Below are 21467 nucleotides of genomic sequence, written 5' to 3' on the forward strand. Positions count from 1 at the left end.
TGTTCGTCGTTAAATGTCGTTTTTATAGTAGTATGACATGGCTTGCTGCGTGCTCGCGGCCCACATCGCTCTAGGCCCATCGCCTAAGGCTGGGCGCTAGCGCTGGGCTTCATGCTCAGTGTTGTGCGCTCGGCGTCGTACTTGTTGAGCGATGGGCCGGCTCGCTTGCCGGCTTATCGCTCGTCGAGCTTCTGATTCGTTTTCCAATTCAGGAATCTATTTCCATTTCGAACAAATATTTACGTTTCCGTTAATATTTCCGATTCCGAAAATAATTTCCTATTCCGACAGTATTTTCGATTCCGGTAATATTTCGATTTCCGGCAATGTTTCCGATTCCGGCAATATTTCTTGTTGTGGGATCTTTTGTGGTGATGACGTGTCACGCGTTCCTCGGAGGTATCAAGTATGCGTCGGCACGATCTTCCTGCAACCTGCAAAACAAGAATATTCCCGTAGGAATATTCCATCCGATGCCTAAGTAAGTTTTGGCTAGAGAGAAAAGTAATTTGTAGAGAGAAGGTAGAGCAAAGATAGTTTAAGGTAGGTGGGAATGAATTGAATGCCCCTTTTACCTTGGGATCTGAACTATTTACAGGGCTAGGGTTTCTTGGAAATTGATCTCATAACCCTAGCTGCATGATTGGGTGTTCCCGGGAATTGGGACTCGTGTCCATAAGTGGGGGTTTTGATTAGAACCTGATGGACTCTTTAGACTTGGGCCTGGTCATGGATAACTCGGGCCTTTATCAAGGGACTGGTCCTCCAAGGCTTAAATGACGAGGTTTGGGCCAGCATATGAGCTCTGGGCCCATATATATTTGGGGGTGGGCTTGAGTCAGATCACACACATCTCTGGGCCTATTGTGGTGATACACCAAGCCCACATCATTTGCCCCTCAAGAGGAGTGAAAACTGTCGTTTGTTTTTACTGCTCTTGGTTTCTCCTCTGCCGTAGTGACATGTGGCAGTGGTCATCATTTCTTACCCCTCTATAAATAAGTGGCCATTTCAAGTGGATTTCCCCCTCATTTCTAAATATCTCTAGAGAGCAGCAGAAGGAGGGCGATTTACGGCGTCATTCAACCACCAGCAAGTGATTTAGGACCACCTCGCCTTCATCTCTTTGTTCTTGGAGTTCTTCATCTTTTGGAATTCAATTTTCTTTGGAGTTCCTTCTTTGATCTAACAGGTAACATTTCTTATTTTGGAAACTTGTTTGTTGATTTTCTTATTTTATCTTTCTTCCCTGTTAATGGTACGTCGGCCCAGTCGAATTTGAGGACGGCGACCAGTTACTTGACGTCTTCTCGACAAGGGTTTATGTCCCCGTCGTGAGCCAATTCTTCAGCGTGTGCAGGACAACATGGTGCTGATAAGTGAAAATCCGGGTTTTGAAGGGGAGTCTTCTTCTCCCATGGAGGAAGACGTCCCCGAATCAGGACGTGTAGAGGGTGCGATGGCGGGCCCGTTTAGGAGTGAAGAAGGACACCTTCACCCCTGTGAGATCTTCCCTCTTCAGACGTGGCTAAATTATCTGAATAAGCAAGGGGTTGACTATGATGCGTCTCTAAATCTGGGCCCCGAATACAAGTTAAAAATGCCTGGAGGCATGGACTACACTAGCTTTGGCCTGGTTAAAGGGGAGTTTGGCGTGTATATGGCCGTCTTGAAGCTGGGTATGAGGTTTCCTCCACACTCGTTAGTGGTGGAGTTGTTGGACGGTTTCAACAGAGGGATGAACCAGATGTCCCCTAACTCTTGAGCCGGCGTGTTTGGATACATCGCCAGGTGTGAGCTCGAAGGCATTACTCCCTCTTTTCCAGCGTTTCCGCGAATAGCATCGCTGTCTAAAGTCCCTCAGGCCACTGACGGCTGGCTGGCTCTGAGTTACAAAGGGGCATATAGGACGGTTGTTGGTAAGGCGTCTAAGTGGCATCATTGGCGGAAGAAGTGGGTAATCATTAAGACCACTGATGCGGTGATGTGCGACCGAATTAGACGGTGGACACTTCAACCCAATTTTGTTGGGACAAGCGGTTCCTTTCCCCCTATTTCTGCTAACTTGTGGAAACATATATCTTCTCTTTTCAAGGCAAAGCCGATTATCGTGGGGACGAAGACGGCTTGGATACCAGAGGGGTGGTTACCCCATCTAGATCAATTGGATGACGCTACCTTCCTCTCGGCTGTGGGCTTGTGTCCGTATATGCCGAGAGGTAATATCTCGTAACTTGGTTTTCTGTTGCTTAATTCTTCTTATGCTTTTTCTAACGTCTTCATTCTTTTTCAGACGAGGCTATGGAGAAGCTAGACGACGCTTCCAAGGGCCGAGGGGATATGCCGACTTGGCTTGTTGTGGTGTGATATGCATGTTTTATATAGTATTTTTACCCCCGTCCCTTAGTGCTTTTATGTGTCAAACGTGCTCTTAGGAGCCGTTTCTAGTACTAATGTGTGTTATTGAGTGTGCCTTGAGTTTCAGGTTTGATTATGAGAAATTGGTCGTTTTAGACCCGTTTCATTGATGATCTAGGCCACTATATGAGTCCGAGAAGTTCGGGACCTCCATCGTCGACTTTCGGGAGCCTTGGATGCTTATGGTTGAGCCCCGGGAGTTAGACTCAGTGATATGGGCGAGCTACATTGAAGATTGCAAATCGCCCTGGAAGCTGTGGGCGAAATGCAACCATCGAGCGGATTTATAAGTAATATGGAATCATCAACGCGCGCCCGATCGGGCGCATCTCGCCCGATCCGGATCGGGCGGTCAATCTAGAGGCTGTATGGAGAATTCAAAAACCGCCCGATCGGGCGGATTTTGGCCCGATCGGGCCGACTATCGAGTGGATCGCCCGATCGGGCGAAGCGACGCCCGATAGGGCGACGCCAACCCCCAGCACTAATGCGCGAGTTTTCTTTCTGTTTTTTGGGCTTTATTTTGGGCAAACTATATAAGCAAGCCTTAATTGTTTTTAGAGACCACCTTATTTCTAGTATTGAACCTTAGTTTATTTTCTTAGCTTATTATTCTCTCAAATTGGTTCCAACACTTAGTTTTATTTTCAATCAAAAATTCCAGCTTTCATTATTCATTGTTCTTCAATTAGGTATTGCTTCTTGTTCTAATTCAGTTTATTTCTTTAATCATGTTTTCTATTATGTTAATTGCTTTGTTATTTATTATCATGAGTGAGTAGTTTAATTTCTAGGGTTTAGGGGATCCATGAATGCATTATTGGGATTATACGTGGACATGATATTTGGTTGATTGATTATAATTTCTATACCTTATTATTATTGCTCGTCAATTCTGTTCGGCCGGACTATTTTGATTTGAGTTTGATTAACCTTAGATTATGCGCCGAGAGGTATAAATCTGATGTTTTTGGTCTGTGGCTATTAGATAGGAATTATTTCTAGTACGTAGCGAGAGCCCGCTAGTTGTTCTATCCTAAGGAATTCATAAGATTCGAGAGATGCATGATTTCCTAGTTATGATTGTTAATTGATTGTTATTGTCTGTTGTCCAATCCCGGTCTGTGTTTATGGTGAACCGCTGCCCTAGATTCCCTTAATATTGTAATATTCTAGTTTGATTATTTGCCTTAGTTTAATATACAAACCAATCCAACTCTTTGTTACCAGTAGTCTAGATTAGTTAATTAATAGTAGAAAGAACACTGTTTCCCTGTGGATACGATCCCTGCTTCCCTTACTATATTTTTAGTTGGTGAACGTTAGGTTTATCTTTGATAGGAGTGCGATTTAGCCTGTCAAATTTTGGCGCCGTTGCCGGGGAAACGGTTTTATTTTCTGTTGTTGATTTCTTATCCTAGATTATTGTTTGTTACTACTCAAGGAACTCACGTTCCTTGAGACCAGATCTCACATTGTTTTGTAGTCTTTGTCTATGCCCAGGGCCGTAGGTACTAGTAATCTTACTCCATTCGATCCTGAGCCCGATAGAACCTTTCGTAGACGAAGAACTTTCATTGCACAGTGTGGGAATTACTCTGATTCTGATCATAATATTGGCGATCTTTTTTCTTCAGATACAGATTCAGTTTCAGAGATAGAGATGGGTGACGAAAATCTGATACCGCCACCTACCCCACGGCTTACGGACTATTCTAAGCCAAGTCTGTCCGTGCTACCAAAGGCGATCATGCCTTCTATTGCAGCTGAGACCTTCAAGATTGAGCCTGCATTGATTAACATGATCGAGAGACGCCAGTACGGTGGGGAACCAGGTGAAGATCCGAATCTTCACATTCAGTCCTTTATCCAATATTGCTCCACCATCAAGCAAAAGGGATTGACTCCGGAGCAGACTATGGAGATACTTTTCCCGTTCTCTTTGAGTGGGAAAGCTAAACTGTGGATTAATGGGTTGAATCGGGCGGCTTTGAAAATCAATAATTGGGAATCCTTGGCTCTTGCTTTTTATGTTAAATATTTTCCACCTGAGAAAACGGCTCGTCTAAGGGGTCAGATATTAGGTATCTCGCAACAAGCGGATGAGAGTTTGTTCGAGGTTTGGGAGAGATTCAAGGATTTGCAAAGAGAATGCCCGCACCATGGTTTGGAAGATTGGTTCTTGATTCAGCAGTTTTATAATGGTCTGGGAAATGAGTCTAGATGTTTGTTGGATTCAGCTGCCAGTGGAAGGTTCATGCAACTTGAGGTGCCTAGAGCTATAGAGGTGATTGAGGAGATAGCCATTCACAATGCCCAGTATGGAAATCCTAGAGGTCTATCTAACAGGGGTGGTAAGCATGATTTAAATTCTATTGAACAATTAACTGCCCAATTGACTGCTTTACATTATAAGTTCGATAATATGCAAGCGGCCAATGCTCAATCTGCCCAACCTGTTAGTGTAGCTGCTATGAGTGCCCAACCTACTACTATTTGTGAAAGTTGTGGAATGTCTGGTCATTATGCACAGGAATGTAGAAGCTCTATTGAACAATGTAATGCATTTCAATCCTACAAACAAAACAACCCATTCTCCAACTCTTACAATGAGGGCTACAAAAATAACCCTCTGCTTTCCTACAGGAGCAACAATATCCAAAACCCTCACCAAGTTCAACATCCACCACCACAACCATATCAACCCCCACACCAACAATCTTACCAACCCCGAAACAACTACAACCAACAGTCTAGTGGGCCACCTGGGTTCTCTAGACAACACACATCACCCCCACAACCACAACCTCAAGCCACACAGCCTGACCCTATGCTAGTAGAGATGAGAAACATGATGCTACAAATGCAAAAATCTCTAAGTGAAAAGGATGCAAAAATCGATGCTCTTACTGCTCATAACAAGATCATTGATACACAGTTGGCACAGATGGCTACTACTATTGCAGGGAGGCCACCAGGCCAACTTCCTTCACAGCCCGAAAATAGGGAGACTGCTAATGCAATTACATTGAGGAGTGGTAGGGATTATGATGGTCCTTCTATGCCGGTTGAGGTTGATTCCGGGGTGTCTGCTAGTGATCTGGTCAGTGAGGAAATCCCGAAGATAGTTATGGGTGAAAAGGAACCAGCTGAAAAGGTAGTCAATGAGAATGAGGCTACAACTGCGGTTAAGAAGGGGGCGGATATACAAGTACCACCTATTGCACTCCCCTTCCCAAACCGACAACTCAAGAATAAGCTAGACAAGAAGTTTGGCAGATTCTTGGAAGTGGTCAAAAATTTGCAGGTAACGGTTCCTTTTACTGAATTAATTTTACAAGTTCCTGCTTATGCTAAATTCATGAAAGATATTTTGACCAGAAAACGTGCTTTTTGTGAGGTAGAGACTGTAGCTTTCACTGAGGAATGTAGTGCTTATTTGCAAAACAAGTCTCCACCTAAACTTAAGGACCCCGGGAGTTTTTCCATCCCATGTAACATTGGCACCGTATTTATTGATAAAGCTTTATGTGATCTAGGTGCTAGTGTGTCTGTCATGCCTTTGTCTGTCTGTACTAAACTGAATATGGGTGAGCTTAAGGTTACCAATATCACTCTACAAATGGCCGACCGTTCTGTCAAATACCCCTTAGGTGTTTTAGAGGACGTCCCTGTTAGAGTTGGTAAATTCTATATACCTGTGGACTTTGTAGTATTAGACATGCAGGAGGATTCTCAAATTCCCATAATCTTAGGTAGACCCATCCTTCATACGGCGGGGGCGGTAATTGATGTTAAAAGTGGGAAATTGACATTGTCTGTTGGGGATGATAAGGTGACTTTTAATCTGAATAGTGCCTTAAAAAGTCCCATGCTAGAGGAGTAACAATGCTATCGCATAGATGTAGTCGATTTTATTACTCGTGATAACGTCTCCCAAGTTCTCGAAAGAGACCCTTTGGAGGCAGTGCTTTGTTGTGAGTCTTCTGCAGGTGATAGCAGTTCTTGGAGTGCAGAAGTGGATGCTCTGGAGTTGGCTCTTAATGGTGGAGAATCTGAGCCGGAGAGCACCAAATTGAAGAGGTTAGTTCGGCCGGTTTGTTCTGTTAAAGAGGTAAAGAAACCCGAACTTAAGCCTCTTCCTGCTAACCTTAAGTATGCGTTTTTAGATAATGAACAACTTTGCCCTGTGATCGTCAGTACTGCACTTGATGCAGGCCAGTTATCCCAACTTCTTATTGTGTTGAAAAGGCACAAAAAGGCCATTGGGTACAGTATTGATGATTTAAAGGGTATTAGCCCTGACTTTTGTATGCATAGGATACATCTAGATGAAAATCATAAACCATGCATTCAACCCAGCGTCGTTTGAACCCTGTCATGCAAGATGTTGTAAAAGCTGAAGTTATGAAATTGCTTGATGCGGGTATAGTGTATGCTGTGTCTGATTCTAAGTGGGTGAGTCCCGTTCAGGTAGTGCCTAAGAAAGGGGGGGCAACTGTGGTGAGAAATGAAAAAAATGAGTTGATACCAACTAGGGTAGTCACAGGTTGGCGCATGTGCATTGATTATAGGCGTCTTAATGTTGCTACTAAAAAGGACCATTTTCCCCTTCCCTTCATTGATCAAATGTTAGAAAGGCTAGCCTGTCACAAGTTTTTCTGTTATCTGGATGGTTATTCTGGTTTCTTTCAAATTCCCATACATCCAGACGACCAGAAAAAGACCACCTTCACCTGCCCCTATGGTACCTTTGCATATCGTAGGATGCCTTTTGGTCTGTGTAATGCACCTGCTACTTTCCAACGTTGCATGATGAGTATCTTTTCTGATTTTATTGAGTCTATCATGGAAGTGTTTATGGATGATTTTAGCGTCTATGGTACTTCTTTTGATTCTTGCTTGCTAAATCTGACTAAAGTTTTGAAAAGATGTGAAGAGTGCAATTTAGTCTTGAACTGGGAAAAGTGTCATTTCATGGTTACTGAAGGGGTGGTTTTGGGACATTTGATATCTGATAAGGGCATTCAGGTGGATCGAGCTAAGGTCCAAGTGATTGAACAATTACCCCCTCCAGTTAATGTGAAGGGTGTTAGAAGTTCTCTTGGTCATGCGGGGTTTTATCGCCGCTTTATCAAGGATTTCTCTAAAATTGTTAAACCACTTACCCAGCTCCTTCTCAAGGATGCCTCGTTTGTGTTTACTGATGCTTGTCTTGAAGCCTTTGACAGGATTAAACAGGCACTGATTTCGGCTCCCATCATCCGTTCTCCCGAATGGGATATTCCGTTTGAGATAATGTGTGATGCAAGTGATTATGCAGTTGGGGCAGTGCTGGGTCAGAGAAAGGAGAAGGTTTTACATGCCATCTATTATGCAAGTAAGACCTTGGATGAAGCTCAAGTTAATTATGGAACTACTGAGAAGGAGCTTCTAGCCTATTATGCAAGTCTATGCCTTGGATAAATTCCGCACCTATCTGATTGGATCCAAGGTGATAGTCTATACTGACCATGCGGCCCTTAAGTATCTGCTCTCTAAGAAGGAAGCCAAGCCTAGGCTTATTCGATGGATACTACTGCTACAGGAGTTCGATCTAGAGATCCGCGACAAGAAAGGGGCTGAGAATGTGGTTGCAGATCACTTGTCTAGATTGAGGTATGACGATGGTAAGGGATCTACACCGATTGATGATTCATTTCCGGATGATCATTTACTTGCACTTGCCAGTCAGTCACCATGGTTCGCAGATTTTGCTAACTACATTGTAGGTAGAATTCTTCCGGCTGATCTTTCATATCAACAGAAGAAGAAATTCCTACATGATGTCCGGTTCTACTTTTGGGACGACCCTTATTTGTTTCGTGAGACTGCTGAAGGGTTATACAAGCGTTGTATTCCAGAATAGGAAGTTCAAGGTGTTATCAGTAGGTGTCATTCTTCACCTTATGGTGGTCACCATGGACCGTCTAAAACAAACGCTAAGCTGTCACAATGTGGTTTTTACTGGCCTACTATGTTCAAGGATGCACAGGATTTTATTATGGCTTGTGATGCGTGCCAGAGGGCCGGCACTATTTCGAGGAGGTATGAGATGCCACAGAATGGGATCCTTGAGGTTGAGATTTTTGATGTGTGGGGAATTGATTATATGGGACCATTCCCATCGTCCAAGGGTAACTTGTATATCCTTGTTGCTGTAGATTATGTGTCAAAGTGGGTGGAAGCCGTTGCCTCACCTACTAACGATGCTAAGACGGTCATCTCCCTGTTCAAGAAGATCATTTTTCCTAGATTTGGGGTTCCGCGCGCTTTGATCAGTGATGGAGGGTCACACTTCCATGAGAAGCATCTGGATGCGCTCCTGCGCAAGTATGGAGTTTATCACCGCACAGGACTAGCCTACCACCCTCAGACGAGTGGTCAAGTTGAGGTCTCCAACCGAGAGATCAAATCTATCCTTGAGAAAGTGGTGGCAAAGTCTAGGAAGGATTGGAGCGATAAGCTAGATGATACTCTATGGGCATACAGAACCGCCTTTAAGACACCTATTGGTACCTCCCCGTATCGGTTGGTGTATGGCAAGGCGTGTCACTTACCAGTAGAAATGGAGTACAAGGCTTATTGGGCAATCAAACAGCTCAACATGGATGCAAAGCTAGCCGGTGAGAAGCGGTTACTTCAATTAGGTGAGCTCGATGAATTCCGACTACAAGCCTATGATAGTGCCCGGATTTACAAGGAAAAGACCAAGAAGTGGCACGACAATCACATTTTGCATAGAGAGTTCGCGGTGGGCGACAAGGTTCTACTTTTTAACTCTAGGCTTAAGTTATTTCCTGGAAAACTTAAGTCTAGGTGGTCTGGGCCGTTCACTGTGACTATGGTAAGCAAGTTTAGGTCTGTTGAAGTAGAGAATGAGAATGGTGAACGATTCAAGGTCAACGGGCAACGTCTGAAGTTGTACCATGATGGGGCTACTGTAGGAGTGGTTGAGGTCCATCACCTCAATCCCTCCGCCTCATAAACTGCATATTCAAGGTAACAAGGTCGAGCGGGACCTTGAAATAAACCAGCGCTTTGCGGGAGGCAACCCGTATTTTATCGCTTTAAGTAGTATAAGTTTGATTTTTTTTCATTCTATTTTTGTATGTTTAGTTAGTATTTCCATACCTAAGTGTGTTTAAGTATTGTTTTTGGTGTTAGTGAGGCGAGAAGAGGGCATTACGCTGTTTGGGTGTTTAATAATGTGCAGGCCTAAAGCTCCAAGTTCGAGAAAGTGAAATTACGCACAATGCCAAGCACGCTGCAAACCGCCCGATACGTATCGGGTGAGGTGCGCCCGATCGGGCGCGCACGGATGAGTTTCTTGCAGTTTATTTCCGCCCGATCGGGCGAAGCATGCCCGATCGGGCTGTCCGGCGAGTGGAATGCTCGATCGGGCGAAATTATTTCGCCCGATCGGGCGGTTTGGCGAGTGGAACGCCCGAGTCGGGCGTTTGTTTGCCCGATCGAGCGCAGAAGACGAGTGGAAGGCCCGATCGGGCGAAATTATTTTGCCCGATCGGGCGGTTGATGAAATTTTCGAGGAAAAGTCAAGGATGATTCTGGGCAGGAAAAAGTCAAGAAAATGAGCATTCGCAAATCGCCCGATCCGGATCGGGCGAGGTGCGCCCGATCGGGCGCGCACGGATGTAAAGAAAAGGATCGCATTCCGCCCGATCGGGCGGAACGTCGCCCGATCGGGCGCGACGCGATTTCAGCAATAAACCAACGATTCTACCCTTTCTTTCTTCACTTCCTCTTCATCTTCAACCTAAATTTCTCTCACTTCCTCCATTAAACCCCAACTTCCAAAAACTTCAAACCACCATATCTCCCTCAAATCTCCACCAAATTCAACAAATCTTTCATCAAAATCATCCTCTCATCATCCTCTACAACCTACACCTAACCGATTTAAGTTTTCTCTCATCCCCACAAAATCCCCAAATTCACCCAAAAAGCTCAAAAAACTCAAAAATTCAGATTTTTCATCAATGGCAAATAGACCACAAAGAAAATGCACGAGGGTACCAAGAAATCAACATGAGGCTTCCACAAGCCGAGCTCGGGAACCGACACCACCACCTCCACCACCGCAATTCGAGCCCGACACGGATTTTCCGGATGTCATCTTTATTACGGAGGAGCAACGAGCACGATTCATGCACCTCAAATTGAGGGAGGTAATCCCTACTCGCTTTATATGTCAAAAATCCTTGCATGAAATGGGAATTGAGCGTGATGTAAAACGTGTTTTTGTTGGTGTTGGTATGAGTAGCATGTATAGTATGCTCTGTCTCACATTTAGACGGTTGACTCTAGAATTCTTGAGTAGTTTTAATGTGCGTAGGGATGGCTATCGAACCGTGTCATCGGTTCAATTTCGTGTGATGAATAGAACCTACACCATGAGCTTATCTGATTTTGGTAGGATTTTTGGATTATCTACCACATATAGTAGGAAACCTAAGAAGACCCATAACAACTGCACCATGTGGGGAAAGCTTACGGGCAATGATAATCCCGGGAGTATGCAACATTTGCATGCTTCCAAGATACAACACCCGGTACCCATTGTCTTTTACAGGTTCCTAGGATTTACAATCTTTGGTAGGGATGAGACCCAGAACATTAGGAGTACGGAGCTAGAGATCCTAGGTGGCTACGTTTCCGAAGGAGAGGAGAGCTACAAAATGAACCTTGCACATCACATGGCCTCTCAATTTTACTCCATAGCCACCTCCACACATACTACCAAAATTACCATTGGTGGGTTGATCACCCACATAGCCATGGCCACGGCCAACTTTACTGAGGCTAACCAGATTCCAGTTCTGGGTAGCAACTTGCTTGATTTGGCTTATTTTGCTGGACTCCGTAGGCTACAGGGGGAGCATGGGTTATTTAGGCCGGGAGCCATGTACTGGATGTTCGAGGGAAACCGGCTTTTCACCTTGCCTGACCCTCAGGGCCGCACTAGTTTCAGACCCGGTCAGGCTCATTATCTATTTGTTGGATTTGAGCAAGAGCCTCAGCCTGACCCCCAGCCTCAGCCTGACCCTCAGCCAGAGCCCCATCAGTACCAGCCAGAGCCTCGCACCTACTTCAGGAGGGGGCGTCGAGACACGGGGAGGCCCCAGAGTGGCCCGGTAGTTCATGAGGATCAGGGGTCCATTGATGAGAGGTTGAGCAGACTTGAGCTCGGGTTCCGGGAGTTCGCAGCTGATCACCAGAGGACCATGTTCCCATTTTATGATCAGTATGCCAGGAAGGGCTATATTTCCCCAGATTACGAGCACCCTACCTGGTATACCTATCCCGCGGAGGGATATGGAGCTCCGGGTTCTATGGGCACCTTCACACCCACCCAGTACGGAGGGTGGGGAGCGGGTCCTAGTGGGCATGGTGGCCGAGATGATGGTGATGATGATGATGATGGCGGCAATGGTCGTCAATGATGGAGATGAGATCGAGTTGGTTCGATACCCTTGAGCCAATGAGGACATTGTCTGATTTGGTTTGGGGGGGGTTTCACATTACTTGTACATTGTAGGTATGTTTTTCTTTTCTTTTCGCATTTCTTTATTTTGGTGTGTTTAATGCTTTCTAGATTAGTTTATTGCTTTAAAAAAAATACAAAAATACGTTCCGATGAATGCAAAATCATGCTTCCCTGTGCCCCTTTGATTGAAAATTGTTTTGATTCTTGGTGTTTGATGATGGGCAATGTAGATGTGTTAGCCATGATTTGATGTTCGACTGTTTTGATGCCTAAACATGAGTCAACTCCGACTAACTACTTGTGGACTTGGTGCTTGACTAGTTGACTTGGTTAGGATGTGTGATAGCTTCCTGGTGTGCCATTGATTTTGAGTATTGGTTTGCAACTATTAGTAATGTTTTATGACTCATATACATGCACATTGTGGAGGACGAAGGCATTTTTCTATTTAGGTAGCCTTCAGATGAAATTAGATACGTTTTTTCCCTCTTTTTCTACCCATGTTGTGCTTGTGCCATTTATTCGGTGACTAACCACATTACAAGCCCGTAAATTCCCCATTGGTTACTAGTCCCAAGCCTAGCTTGGGGAAGCTAATAGTAGTGAGGTGAGGGAGTTGTAGTGTGGTACATTTTGAGCATATTGAGTATTGAAAAGGGAAGTTCTTCTTATCATGATTGTAGTTGAAAAAAATGAAATGAAAAATGAATGAGATGAGGAGAATAGAAAAAAATCGTGTGAAGGTTCCAAAAGAAAAAAAAATGAGATTGAGCAAGAAAAAAAAAATAAGAAGGAAAAATCGTTATTCTCAAGAAAATTCAAAGCATTGTTTCACTCAAGTATTGTAATTTCTTATCTTTATGAGTGATTGATTTTAATTGTGAAAGAAAGGCAAGAAAATATAGTGTGGTTTGTTTGTTGTTTCATCATGTGTTGAGTGGGAAGTTGTGGTTGTGGTCATCATTTGTGGTTGACCATGGTTTTGCTAGGATTTATGCTCCCCAAAGCCAAGGCTTTAAGCTCACGTTTTACCCAAATTTACCGCACCTCTACCTAAGCCTAACATTACAAGCTTTGAAGACCTTCCGACCTTTGTGCATAGAGTCATATTAATGTGAAAGTAGTTGTTTATCAATGCAAGTTATGACATGACACATTCCGAGTCGACTACTAGGTTGAGTGCATGTTTTTCTAGACACACGAGTGTTGTGAGTTTGGGAGGGCATTGTACACATATATGTTGGAAGGAGAGCGAACGGGTACATTTTTTATCCGCCACATAAATGAGTGACGAGTGTGTGAGCACTAGTCTTGAATTCCATTGTACACTTGTGGTTCGCTTTGCGTGACGATTGTTGAGGTGGATTGGCGGTTGAATGAATTTGATTGGTTAACATTGATGCATGCTTGTTGGATTTTGCCTCGAATTATGTTTTTCATTTTGAATTATGTCGGGAGTGAAGTTGGTTTTGTGTTCATCGATGATTTCCTTGCTTAGGGACAAGCAAGGATCTACCTTGGGGAGGTTTGATATGCATGTTTTATATAGTATTTTTACCCCCGTCCCTTAGTGCTTTTATGTGTCAAACGTGCTCTTAGGAGCCGTTTCTAGTACTAATGTGTGTTATTGAGTGTGCCTTGAGTTTCAGGTTTGATTATGAGAAATTGGTCGTTTTAGACCCGTTTCATTGATGATCTAGGCCACTATATGAGTCCGAGAAGTTCGGGACCTCCATCGTCGACTTTTGGGAGCCTTGGATGCTTATGGTTGAGCCCCGGGAGTTAGACTCAGTGATATGGGCGAGCTACATTGAAGATTGCAAATCGCCCTGGAAGCTGTGGGCGAAATGCAACCATCGGGCGGATTTATAAGTAATATGGAATCATCAACGCGAGCCCGATCGGGCGCATCTCGCCCGATCCGGATCGGGCGGTCAATCTAGAGGCAGTATGGAGAATTCAAAAACCGCCCGATCGGGCGGATTTTGGCCCGATCGGGCCGACTATCGAGTGGATCGCCCGATCGGGCGAAGCGACGCCCGATCGGGCGACGCCAACCCCCAGCACTTATGCGCGAGTTTTCTTTCCGTTTTTTGGGCTTTATTTTGGGCAAACTATATAAGCAAGCCTTAATTGTTTTTAGAGACCACCTTATTTTCTAGTATTGAACCTTAGTTTATTTTCTTAGCTTATTATTCTCTCAAATTGGTTCCAACACTTAGTTTTATTTTCAATCAAAAATTCCAGCTTTCATTATTCATTGTTCTTCAATTAGGTATTGCTTCTTGTTCTAATTCAGTTTATTTCTTTAATCATGTTTTCTATTATGTTAATTGCTTTGTTATTTATTATCATGAGTGAGTAGTTAATTTCTAGGGTTTAGGGGATCCATGAATGCATTATTGGGATTATACGTGGACATGATATTTGGTTGATTGATTATAATTTCTATAGCTTATTATTATTGCTCGTCAATTCTGTTCGGCCGGACTATTTTGATTTGAGTTTGATTAACCTTAGATTATGCGCCGAGAGGTATAAATCTGATGTTTTTGGTCTGTGGCTATTAGATAGGAATTATTTCTAGTACGTAGCGAGAGCCCGCTAGTTGTTCTATCCTAAGGAATTCATAAGATTCGAGAGATGCATGATTTCCTAGTTATGATTGTTAATTGATTGTTATTGTCTGTTGTCCAATCCCGGTATGTGTTTATGGTGAACCGCTGCCCTAGATTCCCTTAATATTGTAATATTCTAGTTTGATTATTTGCCTTAGTTTAATATACAAACCAATCCAACTCTTTGTTACCAGTAGTCTAGATTAGTTAATTAATAGTAGAAAGAACACTGTTTCCCTGTGGATACGATCCCTGCTTCCCTTACTATATTTTTAGTTGGTGAACGTTAGGTTTATCTTTGAGAGTGCGATTTAGCCTGTCATGGTGCTTGAGGCAAGCACCCTCAAGGCTATGCAACGCCACGGCGCTGAGAAGGTATATCCGTCGCTTGATCCTCTTGCGGAGAATAAGAAGGTAATTTGTTTTAAGGCTACCCTTTAATATAGTTCCCTCAACGTATCTGATTGGATTCGTCTGGTCTTGCCAGGGATCGATGAAGACTGCCACCACCAAGGCGCCGTCTTCTAAGCGCAAAGCCGGAGGGACAGGTAAGCCCTGCTTCAAGCCTGTCCGGGGTTCTGGGGGGGCGTCTTCGACGGTGAAGGCGTCTCCGAAGCGCCAAAGAGTGCTTCAGAAGGATACTCCGGCGGCTACGGAGTTTGGCTCTTCTGGTCCACAAAGGGCTGATCCCCTTGGGGGAATTCCTGAAGACAGCGGAGAGAGCTAGGAACTCGGGTGGTAAGTTTTATTCCAACATCGTAAGCACTTGTCGTTCTTCGTCTGGCAGTTCTATAGTCTCTCCCAGGGATTCTAAGGCTGTTGTTTTTCCAGTAGAGATACTTGATCCTCAGAAAGCCATAAATGCTGAGTTGGATCAGATCCCTGCCTCAGGCCGCTTCTCTTCCCGGGATCGGGTCAAGGTAATGAAGCTTATGCGCAGTGCTATTCCTTCAGAGTATGCTGAGACTCTTCCTGAGGCGGCTGAAACCCAACTTGCCGCTATGCAATCCACGGTATTAGATGTAAGTTTTCTTTAATGACTTAATTTTTATCTTCTTCGTGTTTCAGAATTACACTTTTGCCCTTTTTGCAGATGTTTATACTGTTGGATTCGCTGAAAAAGTGGCGCACTTCTCTGGTGCTAGAAGAGACTAGAGCTCGCACCCTTGCTAGTCAGTGTGGTGATCAGCATTTTGCTGAGCAGGAGGAGCTTCGTCTTACCAGGAAGGAGACGGTTGACGACCAGGCCACGTCCTTGGCTTCCCTTCGTGCTGAGAACAAGAAACGCCTTCAACAGATAGACAAGAACTTCCAGGAGATGAAGGATCTTTCTGAGATGTGTAAGCAGAAGGAGGACGAGCTGTCTCAACTTGACGCCAAGTTTACTCAACTGGAGTCACAACTGGAGGAGGCTCGTAGGGAAGTGGCCAAGTCCAAGGACGTGCGTAGCCAGTCCGTCGTGCTGGGTGAAAGGTCGATTAGGGGAGGCATTGAGCTTGCCTGGAATTTGGAGTTTGAAGATATGCGCCACTTCAGCTGGTTTGAGAGGATCATCGATCATCACGTGGAGGTGGAGAAGGCCTTGAAGGAAGGACGTCGTCCTCTTGTGTTTGTGAAGGAAATGATGCCCTTGGTCCAAGTATGCATTTAATGCTAAAGTCTAATAAATGCGATTCAGTATTAATTATACAAGTTAATAATTCAGTGAGATCAAGTGAACTGTATGCCTAGCTAGAGGCCGCTTCAGTTCAAGTGGAATTAATAATATTAATCCACATCTTACTCTTGACTGAACCCGTAGGGTCACAAAAATAGTACGTGAACGGATCAAGTGTTTAAAGGAACTAAATACTCCATTTATGGATATTCGGAATCGACGAATCTCGGTTCCAGTGGGAGCTAAAATCGTCAAAGGCAAATTAGGAAACGATGATATTGCCGGAAACGGAAATATGGATTGGCATTAAATACTCCATCTATGGATATTCGGAATCAACGGATCTTGGTTTCAGTGGGAGCTAAGATCGTCAAAGGCAAGTAAATGAATACTCCGGAAACGATGATATTGCCGGAAACGGAAATATGGATCGTATCGGAAATATAAATATTATCCAAGTCGTAGATGTTGCCGGAAAGGGAAACATGGTACGTATCGGAAAATATTATCGGAAATGGAAATATTACCGGAATCGGAAATATTGCCCGAAACGGAAATATTGTCAGAATCGGAAATATTATCGGAATCGGAAAATAATTCTGGAAACGGAAATATTAAATATTTGTTCGAAACGGAAATTAATTCCGGAATCGGAAATGTTAAATATTGTTCGTAACGGAAATGAATTCCGGAATCGGGAATTTAATCAGAAAGCGCATCGTACGAATTAGCATCGGACGAGACTTGCTAGACGAAGGCCCAGCACGAAGCCAGGCCCGCGCCCAGCAAGCCAAGAGCCCAACAAACACGCCAAAGCCTCGCCTAACCCAGCGCAAGGCCAGGTCCAGCAAGGCATGGCGCGCGCGCGAGCTATGTGGGCTGCGAGCAAATGGGCTGCGAGCTGTGCAGCTCGCGTGGGCCGCTAGGCTTGCGCGGGCTGTGCGGTGCTCGTGCTCGTGTGCGGTTGTGTGAGATACGAATCCTAAAGCTATTGGAATTCGTTCTATGATTAAATCCTAATCCTAGTAGATAGAATTTATTTAATAGAGTTCTAAAGGGATTCTAATTAAACTAATTGGTATTCTAATAGGATTCTAAATCCTTTTCCATGACTCTATGATCGGGGTAAAAACTAGGTCGTTACTAATCTCTCCTAATCAAACAAATTACCTAAACTAACCACTAAACACAAGTAAAGCGGCAAGTAAGGGTCGAAATCCACAAGGACTAAGGTGCGCTAATTTATGCTAATCGAACAACAAGCTAGGTCGAAACGAGTTGGAAAGTCAACTAACCAACTAAAACTAAATGAACTAAACTAAGAAACCAAAAGTAAACGAGATTAGGGAATGGGTCAAAGCACAACAAATCACGGGATGGACATAAGACAATTGAAAACGGGGAAGATTCACAAGCACTACATGAATAAGCGTTGAATTCACAAATAGTTCCAACCACCTCCCGATGCGCGAACAATTTCCCTAAGCATCAAGGACGAACTCCCGTTCTACCCTATCACACCCGGGGTAAATCACAATCCTAATTCAACAACATAGCCAAGCTTAGGTCTTTAATCCCTTTCCAACCCAACTAGACTACTCCAAGCAATCATGGAACACTTAATTGATCAAGTTAAATGCAACATGTATTGGAAATGCCTAAACATGTAATAATTTAATCATGAAAATCCCTAATTTCCAATCACAAACACCCAAACCAATCAATGTTGAGTTTTCACCAAACCCTAATCAATAAACTACTCCATAATCCTAAAAATATGAAATTTAACGAAATTAACAACTAAAAACATGATTCTAAACAATAATAACAACTAATCTAAACATGAATCATTAAACTAAGCAAAAATAATTAAACTAATTAAAACAATAAATAAAGTAGGCAAAAATGAAGAAATAAATGAAGAGAGAGAGATAGAAATGCTAATTGATTGATGGTGGAAGTCTCCAATACAAATTGCCATACTTGATGTTTAACCAAAATCCTCCATTTTTCATTCATAATTTGTCACTTTTATCTCTCTCCTAAAACTAACCTTAAACCCTAAACCCTAAACCCTAAGAGAAAGAAGAACTAAGACTAATTATTTACATGGGTAATGAATTTGGTCCTCCTTAAGTATTTATACTCCAACCTAATAAAAAGAAATAAAAGAGAAAACAAAAAAATAAAAGAAAAGGAAAAAGGAAGTAAATGAAAAAAAGAAAATAAAAAGGGAAAAGAAAATAAAATCAAAATCAAAACTCCCAAAAACTATCAGCTACCCCCCGTAGCTTTAGACATTTCAACTTCTTTCGTCTTTTTCTTCCTTCCAAAACCAAAACACCAGACCTTCTTTTCTTCGTCCATTTCGCTGCGAAGCTCCAAGCCACCATCAATCATCATCGTCCATCATCATCTATCATCCATCGGTCATCATTCATCCTCCACCATCAACTAATCACCAGCGTTCATCAATCGTTCATCATCAACCATCATCATATCGCACGGTTCAAGAACGAGGCTTCTCTTTAATCAAATCACAACCGCCCGATTTCATTAATTCCGTACAAGAATTCAGCGCTCAAATGTTCGGTCGAACCTGAAAAAGGTCCGGTCGAACTTAATTGTGGTTTGGACGAACTTCATTCGGGTTTGACCGAACCTCATACGATCAGGAACTCTAAATTTTCGGTTCGGTCGAACCTCGTTACGGGTTCGGTCGAACTCAATTCCTCTGTTTTTGCTCTGTTTTTCTGGTGTGATTTTGTGCGTTTTGTTGCGTAGCTGGTGTTGTTTGGTGATAGATAAGACAAGAGTGGGGGTGTAGGCTAAGCTGTGCAATGTTGCATCATTCTTGGCAGCAGTTTGGCCCAAGTTTTGAGGCCCAAAAACCACATAGTCCATAATCCAATTCTTTAGTTCCTTGACAAGTCCACCAATTGGGCTCGATTATTGAACTCGTGCCCGATCTTAAAATACCCAACCACCTACACACATAAAAATAAATACGAGGGGAGAAACATGGAATAAAAATAAAATAAAAATAAATAAATAAATAAATAATAATGATAATAATAATAATAATAATATTATCTCAAATGGGGGCGATTAGGGTTCGATCGGGGCTTCATTAGGGCTCGTTTTCCGGCAGCGTTCCAACGACAGTGGGTCCGGCGAAGGCTTCACGTCGCAGGTGGGGTTGCAGGGTATATCAGGTGTTATTTCCGGCGTGGTTTTAGGCGTTTTAAGGGTTCATTAACGGAGCAGCTTTAGGCGTTATTGATTTGGTATTGATTCGTTATTCGGTGCAGTTCTGGTTCGTTAACGGAGCAGTTTGGTACGTTGGTATCGGGAGGTTTACAGGTAAGTATCAGGCGGCTATAAGGGTGGTTTTCAAGCGAGTTTCAGGCGGCTTTAAGGGTGGTTTTCGGTGTCCAATTTGGGTCTTTTTGTGGTGTGCAACTTCGATCGTGGTCCAGGTGTTTTGCGGGTTTCCTTTGGCGCAGCTTCCTCGGGTTATGGCGACGTGGGGTTTGTTCGCGTTTGGTGTGTTTGTTGCTGGCAGTGGTCGGTTCCGTCAGGGGTTGTTTCCGGCAGTGTGGTGTTCGTTGTGTTTGATTCCGGCAGGGTCCGTGTGTATTCGTGGCATTGGTGTTGCCGTGTTGGTGTTGCGAATTGTTGTGGTACAGTGTTATTTTTGTTGGAAAATGTTTTGTCTTCTTCCCTGTTTTGTCCTTTTATGTTGAGGTGTTATGCTTCTTGTTGATTTGTGATTGTGGGTTGCCTGGTTCATTGGAATAAAGGGATTATATATTTTGAGTGGCAATTTTTCTTTATTACTGCATGCAACAGTAAGTTTGTTGTTGGTGCATAATTGTTGCTCTGTGATCGTTTACTCTGGTTGTGCTACCGCGGGCTACTCTAATGTCTACTGGTGTGGTGCGTTTTTATTGTCCGTTTGTGGGTCTTAGTGGGTGTCAAGACGGCGGTGGAAATGGGCTTACTAAGAGCTCTTTGATCACTCATCTTCGTGATCGTCATTTTAAGGATGATGCTCAAGTGATCACGCGACACTCTCTAACCACTGACTTCGCTATTTATTCTGAGGCTGAGTTGACTTTCCGCCGTATGGAGATTTGGCTTTGTGGGGATTGTTTTAAGATGCATGCTCTTCGTGCTAAATGTCGTCATGGTTCTGATTTTGTGGCCCCGCCTGTTGTTGAGGATGGTGTTGTTCTGTTTGTGCTCTATGGATTTTCTAAACCGTCTCTTGCTTCTGATGTTCAAATTGATACTGCGGTGCAAGAACGGGATTGTGGTTTTACCGTCACTCTTCTTGACAGATTGTTTTCTAGACGGCTTTGCACAGTGAAATCCATCCCTCCTAAATGTCGTTTGGGTTTTTCTCGAATTTTGAGAGGCGCGCTTGATAGGGTTATTTGCAGGCCTGAGGACGTTTCTTATTGGGTTAAACTTCTCGTGTTACCTCTATGTATCCTTAAGACCTTTAGTTCGAGAAGTAATCGTGAGTGCACATCTGCCATAAGGCGGCAGCGGCAGGAGGAGAGCATTGTTAATGCTATTCGTACTTGGAGTGAGACGGGTGGTGATATGCTTCTTTTGCGGGAAGCTTTGGCAGCTGGATCCCCTACTTTGTTGGATGCTGATGAGGGTCTTGATTTAGCAGAGCGTAATATCAAGCAGTGTCGTAGGAAGATTGGTGATGGCCATTACACTGCTGCAGTCCGTGTTCTTTCTTCTTCTGGCGTTGCGCCTTATAATGAGGCCACTCTTGCGGATTTGCAGTCGAAACACCCTACGTTTCCAGCTCCGTCCTTGCCTGATATTCATGTTGATGACCATCATCTCATGGCTACTTCTGCTGTTGTTTTGGACCGGATTAGGAGTTTTCCCCGTGGCACATCTTGTGGGAGGGACGGTTTACGAGCTCAGCACCTTATGGATTGCTTGACTGGGGCTGCTGTGGCTGTTTCTGAAGAGTTGGTTGACTCCATTTCTGGGGTGGTGAATCTTTTTCTAGCTGGGAAATGCCCCAGGGGTTTGGGTGAGTATGTTGCTAGTGCTCCCCTCACCCCTCTTGTCAAGCCCGGTGGTGGTATTCGTCCTATTGCTGTTGGTACTATTTGGCGACGTCTGGTTTCGAAGGTTGGTGCTGTTATGGTTGGTCCGTCTTTGGGAAGTTATTTTGATGGTCTTCAATTTGGTG

At 43.8% G+C, this 21467-nt stretch overlaps 2 pseudogenes; one reads left to right on the top strand and one right to left on the bottom strand.

Moving 5' to 3' along the window:
* Positions 1-4487: 4487 nt before the first annotated feature.
* LOC130464498 (uncharacterized) lies at positions 4488-4587 on the bottom strand (annotated as a pseudogene).
* Positions 4588-6511: 1924 nt separating this feature from the next.
* On the top strand, positions 6512-20041 carry LOC130463262 (uncharacterized; annotated as a pseudogene).
* The last annotated feature ends 1426 nt before the right edge of the window (positions 20042-21467 follow it).

Source organism: Spinacia oleracea, chromosome 6 (genome assembly GCF_020520425.1).
Source record: "Spinacia oleracea cultivar Varoflay chromosome 6, BTI_SOV_V1, whole genome shotgun sequence".
NCBI lineage: Eukaryota > Viridiplantae > Streptophyta > Magnoliopsida > Caryophyllales > Amaranthaceae > Spinacia > Spinacia oleracea.